The sequence below is a fragment of the Nesoenas mayeri genome, assembly GCF_963082525.1.
Source record: "Nesoenas mayeri genome assembly, chromosome: 2".
Classification (NCBI taxonomy): domain Eukaryota; kingdom Metazoa; phylum Chordata; class Aves; order Columbiformes; family Columbidae; genus Nesoenas; species Nesoenas mayeri.
In genome coordinates this window covers 39,257,242-39,264,086 of record NC_137543.1, presented here as the reverse complement: position 1 = coordinate 39,264,086, position 6,845 = coordinate 39,257,242, and positions in this window count along the sequence as shown.

Sequence of the window (6,845 nt, the reverse complement as noted above, 5' to 3'; positions counted from 1 at the left end):
GGATTCTTGCCCCCAAGGTCCTAGGCATCTGGGCACTCTCGGGAGTCTGGGAGATGGCTCCAGCTCAACGGAGGATAGCATAGCATAGCATAGCATAGCATAGCATAGCATAGCATAGCATAGGTCCTGGGAGGCATGAGCAGCCTGTGGGACAAGGAGCCAGGTCTGGCTCACATGCTGAGGGAACAGCCGATCGCCAGCACTGGGGTCAGGAAGGAATTTTTTCCCCCGGGGCAGATTGGCACTGGTCCCCGGGGGTTTTTTGCCTTCCTCTGCAGCATTGAGCATGACCACTTTGCAGAGCTCCTCTGGGCCCTTTTGGCTCGGTTCCTGCCTGCTGCTCAAGCACCAGGAAGATGGCCTCTCGTGCCCTGCAGCTGGGGGGGGGAAGGCTTTTTTTTTTCCCCCAGGTGGGACAGCAAGCGTCTCCGGGGGTTTTTTGCCTTCCTCTGCAGCGTTGAGCACGGCCCCTTGCCACGGCTTCTTTGGGCCATTTGGGCTGGGTGCCTGCTGCTCCACGAGTTGGCCCTAAACTTAGCTAGAACAGCCTACCTAAACCAGCATAGAACAACTCACCTAAACCAACCTTAAACACCTGCAAACAACCAACCTTCAAGAACCTCAACCAATCTAGCTTCAAAATCTTCACACAACCAGCCATCAACAACCTAAAAAGAACCTTCTACGATCTACAACATACTACCTGAACCAACCTACATCAACCTCAAGCAACCAACCGAAACCAAAAAACAAACAAACCACCTTCAATGACCTCCGAGAACCCAGCTTCAACAACATGAAGCCTCTGAGAAACAGACAACCTACAAACACACAACCAGCCTCAGACAGCACAAAACAACTGCAAACAACAAACCCCAAACAACGCAAACAACCCAACCAGCCTAAGCCAAATGACCAAAAGAACCTCCACCACCAAACGACCATAACCAAACCTACCAAGAAACCCAAACTAAACCACCTATTCAACCTAAACCACCAGAAAACACCTCAACAACCTCAAACAGCCTACCCTCATCCAATCACCTAACCCAACCTACCTAAAAACAACTAAACCAACCTCAACCAAACAACCTGAACCAACCTCAACACAAACCCTTCAAGCCACCTCAACGATGGAAACCAAACCTCCCTACACCAGCCTCCCTAAAAACACACACATCCACCAACCTACCTACACTGCCTACTGAAAACAAACAGAAACAAATCAAAACAACCTCAAACAACCCAGCTAAACCACCCAACCTCCAATCATCTAAACAACCTCAACCAAACCACCTACACCAACCTCCAGCCAACTACTGAAAACAACCTCAACAAAAACATCTTCACATACCCCACCTAAAACAAACAACACAAGACAACTTCAACCAAAAATCACCTACATCAAGCCACCTAAACCCACCAGCCTTCAACAACCAGCCTCTCACAACCACCCTCAAACAAGAACCTGCCTCAAACAAACCACCTCAAACCACCTCAACAACCTCAACCAAGCTACCAAAACCAAAAACCTCCCTCCACCAAAACAGCCCCTGCTTGGAAGGGCTCCAGCCTGGCTGCACCATCCACAGCTGCCACTCGGCACCTCTCCCTGCGGGCAACACAAGCCCCTGGCAGGGACCAGAGCGCTTCTCGTGCATCCCTGCCCAAGAAGCACAGCAGCAAAACAAGGCGTGGAAGGCAAAAGTCTGCTGCTCGTCATCGCTACGTGTCACGGAGCTCTGGAAAACAAGCCACTGTACCAGACTCGTCATCATCTTCTTCTCCTTCTTCTTCTTCTTCTTTTGTGCATGGGCAGTCCCGCGCCTCATTCTCAAGGTTCTCCCTCTGAGGAACCAGGGAAAGCTTGGCTTCAATTCCTGCTGCCACTCTCTGCAGCTCTGGGACTTGCCTTTGCCAGCCTGCAAGGGCTGTTTTTTCAAGCTACACTGGAGAATGCATCAGCCTGCTCCTGGCTACACAGGGGCTTGTGTTAAGGACTGTGAGCATAGGCTCAGAAACAGAATCAGAAATGAAAATAATATGACATGAAATAGATAAATTAATATAAATATAAATTAATATAAATATAATATAAATATAAATTAATAAATTAACAACAAAATAAATTCTAAAATAAAAATTAAAAAAAAATTTAAAAAATAAAAATATAAAAACAAAATAAAATAAAATAAAATAAAAATAGAAACAATTGTATCCATTGTGTTTTGTGTCCTTGAAAGTAGTTTTTAGGGAAGAGAGATAGAAAAAGGGAAGGGAAGGGAAGGGAAGGGAAGGGAAGGGAAGGGAAGGGAAGGGAAGGGAAGGGAAGGGAAGGGAAGGGAAGGGAAGGGAAAAGGAAGAGGAGAGAAAAGAGTAAGAAGAGAAGAGGAGAAGAGAGGAGAGGAGAAGAGAAGAGAGGAAGAGACGAGAAGAAGAGAAGAGAAGAGAAGAGAAGAGAAGAGAAGAGAAGAGAAGAGAAGAGAAGAGAAGAGAAGAGAAGAGAGAAGAGAGGAGAAGAGAAGAGAAGAGATGATTCAGCTTTGTTATGCCTGGAGTTCTGCATGATAATCCCTGACAGCGCCCTGAGGGCTCCATACCTGAAAAATACTGTACTAATACTTACTCCCCATCACATACCTATATCAATAGTTGCACGGGAAGGGCTGATTTGCAAACTGTAGCTCAGGAAACAGTTTGCTGGGCAAGCCATGGTCAGAGGACACGGGTAGGAAGGTCCCAGTGTTAAACAGCCCAAGAGAGAAAACCCGCTGGGTCCCTAAACCCATTAGTGCCAAAACATCCACTGAGGCGGGAGCTGTCTAAGGAAGAGAAAGTCCAAACACAATGAGTCATTGCCCCAAGTGCCAGACAGAAGGCACCTTCGTGTCATTGAACGGGACATGGTCACAGGCAGTAGTGCTACTGGAAGTGAGGCTGGACTGGCAACAAATCCACACTGTATTTTTGCAAAAAAGGGACACAGATAGGTTGATTATTCCCCTGTCTTATAGGTACAGGGACTGATTCGGGGCCAGCACCCCAAAGGCTTCCTCCCAAGGGTGCTGGGCGGAGGGGAGGCGGGCGGGGCTGCACACGTGCGGCTCTGTCCCCCCCGTGTCACAGTGCCAGCACCCGGCAACGCAGCACTCACAATGCGCCAGGCAGGATCAAAAGGAGCAGCTGGGTCCCGTGTCCACTGCCAGAGCCGGCCCGGGGGCAGCCCCAACACATCCCACAGGAAGCACTTGAGGAGCTGGTGGAATCACAGGGCAGGGGCTGAGGGAGGAAGACCCTCAGCATGAGGCTGCTGGAGGTTCTCTACTGCAAGACAATCTGCTGCCAGGGCCACCTTCCAAGCTCAGCTCATGGATGGAAATCCTCTTCAGCTGGATAGCAGTGGCAAGACCAAGGCAATTCCTTCTGGAGGAGCACAGCAGAGCTCACCATCCTCATGCCCCACGGAAACAGGCTCAGGAGCCGTAAGAAATAGGAGGTAGAGGGGTTGCAAGGGGTTGTAGTGCTTTGGAACACCCACTGGTGTCCCATCAGGCACAGGAAGGATTCTTGCCCCCAAGGTCCTAGGCATTTGGGCACTCTCGGGAGTCTGGGAGATGGCTCCAGCTCAACGGAGGATAGCATAGCATAGCATAGCATAGCATAGCATAGCATAGCATAGCATAGCATAGGTCCTGGGAGGCATGAGCAGCCTGTGGGACAAGGAGCCAGGTCTGGCTCACATGCTCAGGGAACAGCCGATCGCCAGCACTGGGGTCAGGAAGGAATTTTTTCCCCCGGGGCAGATTGGCACTGGTCCCCGGGGGTTTTTTGCCTTCCTCTGCAGCATTGAGCATGACCACTTTGCAGAGCTCCTCTGGGCCCTTTTGGCTCGGTTCCTGCCTGCTGCTCAAGCACCAGGAAGATGGCCTCTCGTGCCCTGCAGCTGGGGGGGGGGAAGGCTTTTTTTTTTCCCCCAGGTGGGACAGCAAGCGTCTCCGGGGGTTTTTTGCCTTCCTCTGCAGCGTTGAGCACAGCCCCTTGCCACGGCTTCTTTGGGCCATTTGGGCTGGGTGCCTGCTGCTCCACGAGTTGGCCCTAAACTTAGCTAGAACAGCCTACCTAAACCAGCATAGAACAACTCACCTAAACCAACCTTAAACACCTGCAAACAACCAACCTTCAAGAACCTCAACCAATCTAGCTTCAAAATCTTCACACAACCAGCCATCAACAACCTAAAAAGAACCTTCTACGATCTACAACATACTACCTGAACCAACCTACATCAACCTCAAGCAACCAACCGAAACCAAAAAACAAACAAACCACCTTCAATGACCTCCGAGAACCCAGCTTCAACAACATGAAGCCTCTGAGAAACAGACAACCTACAAACACACAACCAGCCTCAGACAGCACAAAACAACTGCAAACAACAAACCCCAAACAACGCAAACAACCCAACCAGCCTAAGCCAAATGACCAAAAGAACCTCCACCACCAAACGACCATAACCAAACCTACCAAGAAACCCAAACTAAACCACCTATTCAACCTAAACCACCAGAAAACACCTCAACAACCTCAAACAGCCTACCCTCATCCAATCACCTAACCCAACCTACCTAAAAACAACTAAACCAACCTCAACCAAACAACCTGAACCAACCTCAACACAAACCCTTCAAGCCACCTCAACGATGGAAACCAAACCTCCCTACACCAGCCTCCCTAAAAACACACACATCCACCAACCTACCTACACTGCCTACTGAAAACAAACAGAAACAAATCAAAACAACCTCAAACAACCCAGCTAAACCACCCAACCTCCAATCATCTAAACAACCTCAACCAAACCACCTACACCAACCTCCAGCCAACTACTGAAAACAACCTCAACAAAAACATCTTCACATACCCCACCTAAAACAAACAACACAAGACAACTTCAACCAAAAATCACCTACATCAAGCCACCTAAACCCACCAGCCTTCAACAACCAGCCTCTCACAACCACCCTCAAACAAGAACCTGCCTCAAACAAACCACCTCAAACCACCTCAACAACCTCAACCAAGCTACCAAAACCAAAAACCTCCCTCCACCAAAACAGCCCCTGCTTGGAAGGGCTCCAGCCTGGCTGCACCATCCACAGCTGCCACTCGGCACCTCTCCCTGCGGGCAACACAAGCCCCTGGCAGGGACCAGAGCGCTTCTCGTGCATCCCTGCCCAAGAAGCACAGCAGCAAAACAAGGCGTGGAAGGCAAAAGTCTGCTGCTCGTCATCGCTACGTGTCACGGAGCTCTGGAAAACAAGCCACTGTACCAGACTCGTCATCATCTTCTTCTCCTTCTTCTTCTTCTTCTTTTGTGCATGGGCAGTCCCGCGCCTCATTCTCAAGGTTCTCCCTCTGAGGAACCAGGGAAAGCTTGGCCTGTATTCCTGCTGCCACTCTCTGCAGCTCTGGGACTTGCCTTTGCCAGCCTGCAAGGGCTGTTTTTTCAAGCTACACTGGAGAATGCATCAGCCTGCTCCTGGCTACACAGGGGCTTGTGTTAAGGACTGTGAGCATAGGCTCAGAAACAGAATCAGAAATGAAAATAATATGACATGAAATAGATAAATTAATATAAATATAAATTAATATAAATATAATATAAATATAAATTAATAAATTAACAACAAAATAAATTCTAAAATAAAAATTAAAAAAAAAATTTAAAAAATAAAAATATAAAAACAAAATAAAATAAAATAAAAATAGAAACAATTGTATCCATTGTGTTTTGTGTCCTTGAAAGTAGTTTTTAGGGAAGAGAGATAGAAAAAGGGAAGGGAAGGGAAGGGAAGGGAAGGGAAGGGAAGGGAAGGGAAGGGAAGGGAAGGGAAGGGAAGGGAAGGGAAGGGAAGGGAAAAGGAAGAGAAGAGAAAAGAGTAAGAAGAGAAGAGGAGAAGAGAGGAGAGGAGAAGAGAAGAGAGGAAGAGACGAGAAGAAGAGAAGAGAAGAGAAGAGAAGAGAAGAGAAGAGAAGAGAAGAGAAGAGAAGAGAAGAGAAGAGAAGAGAGAAGAGAGGAGAAGAGAAGAGAAGAGATGATTCAGCTTTGTTATGCCTGGAGTTCTGCATGATAATCCCTGACAGCGCCCTGAGGGCTCCATACCTGAAAAATACTGTACTAATACTTACTCCCCATCACATACCTATATCAATAGTTGCACGGGAAGGGCTGATTTGCAAACTGTAGCTCAGGAAACAGTTTGCTGGGCAAGCCATGGTCAGAGGACACGGGTAGGAAGGTCCCAGTGTTAAACAGCCCAAGAGAGAAAACCCGCTGAGTCCCTAAACCCATTAGTGCCAAAACATCCACTGAGGCGGGAGCTGTCTAAGGAAGAGAAAGTCCAAACACAATGAGTCATTGCCCCAAGCGCCAGACAGAAGGCACCTTCGTGTCATTGAACGGGACATGGTCACAGGCAGTAGTGCTACTGGAAGTGAGGCTGGACTGGCAACAAATCCACACTGTATTTTTGCAAAAAAGGGACACAGATAGGTTGATTATTCCCCTGTCTTATAGGTACAGGGACTGATTCGGGGCCAGCACCCCAAAGGCTTCCTCCCAAGGGTGCTGGGCGGAGGGGGGGCGGGCGGGGCTGCACACATGCGGCTCTGTCCCCCCCGTGTCACAATGCCAGCACCCGGCAACGCAGCACTCACAATGCGCCAGGCAGGATCAAAAGGAGCAGCTGGGTCCCGTGTCCACTGCCAGAGCCGGCCCGGGGGCAGCCCCAACACATCCCACAGGAAGCACTTGAGGAGCTGGTGGAATCACAGGGCAGGGGCTG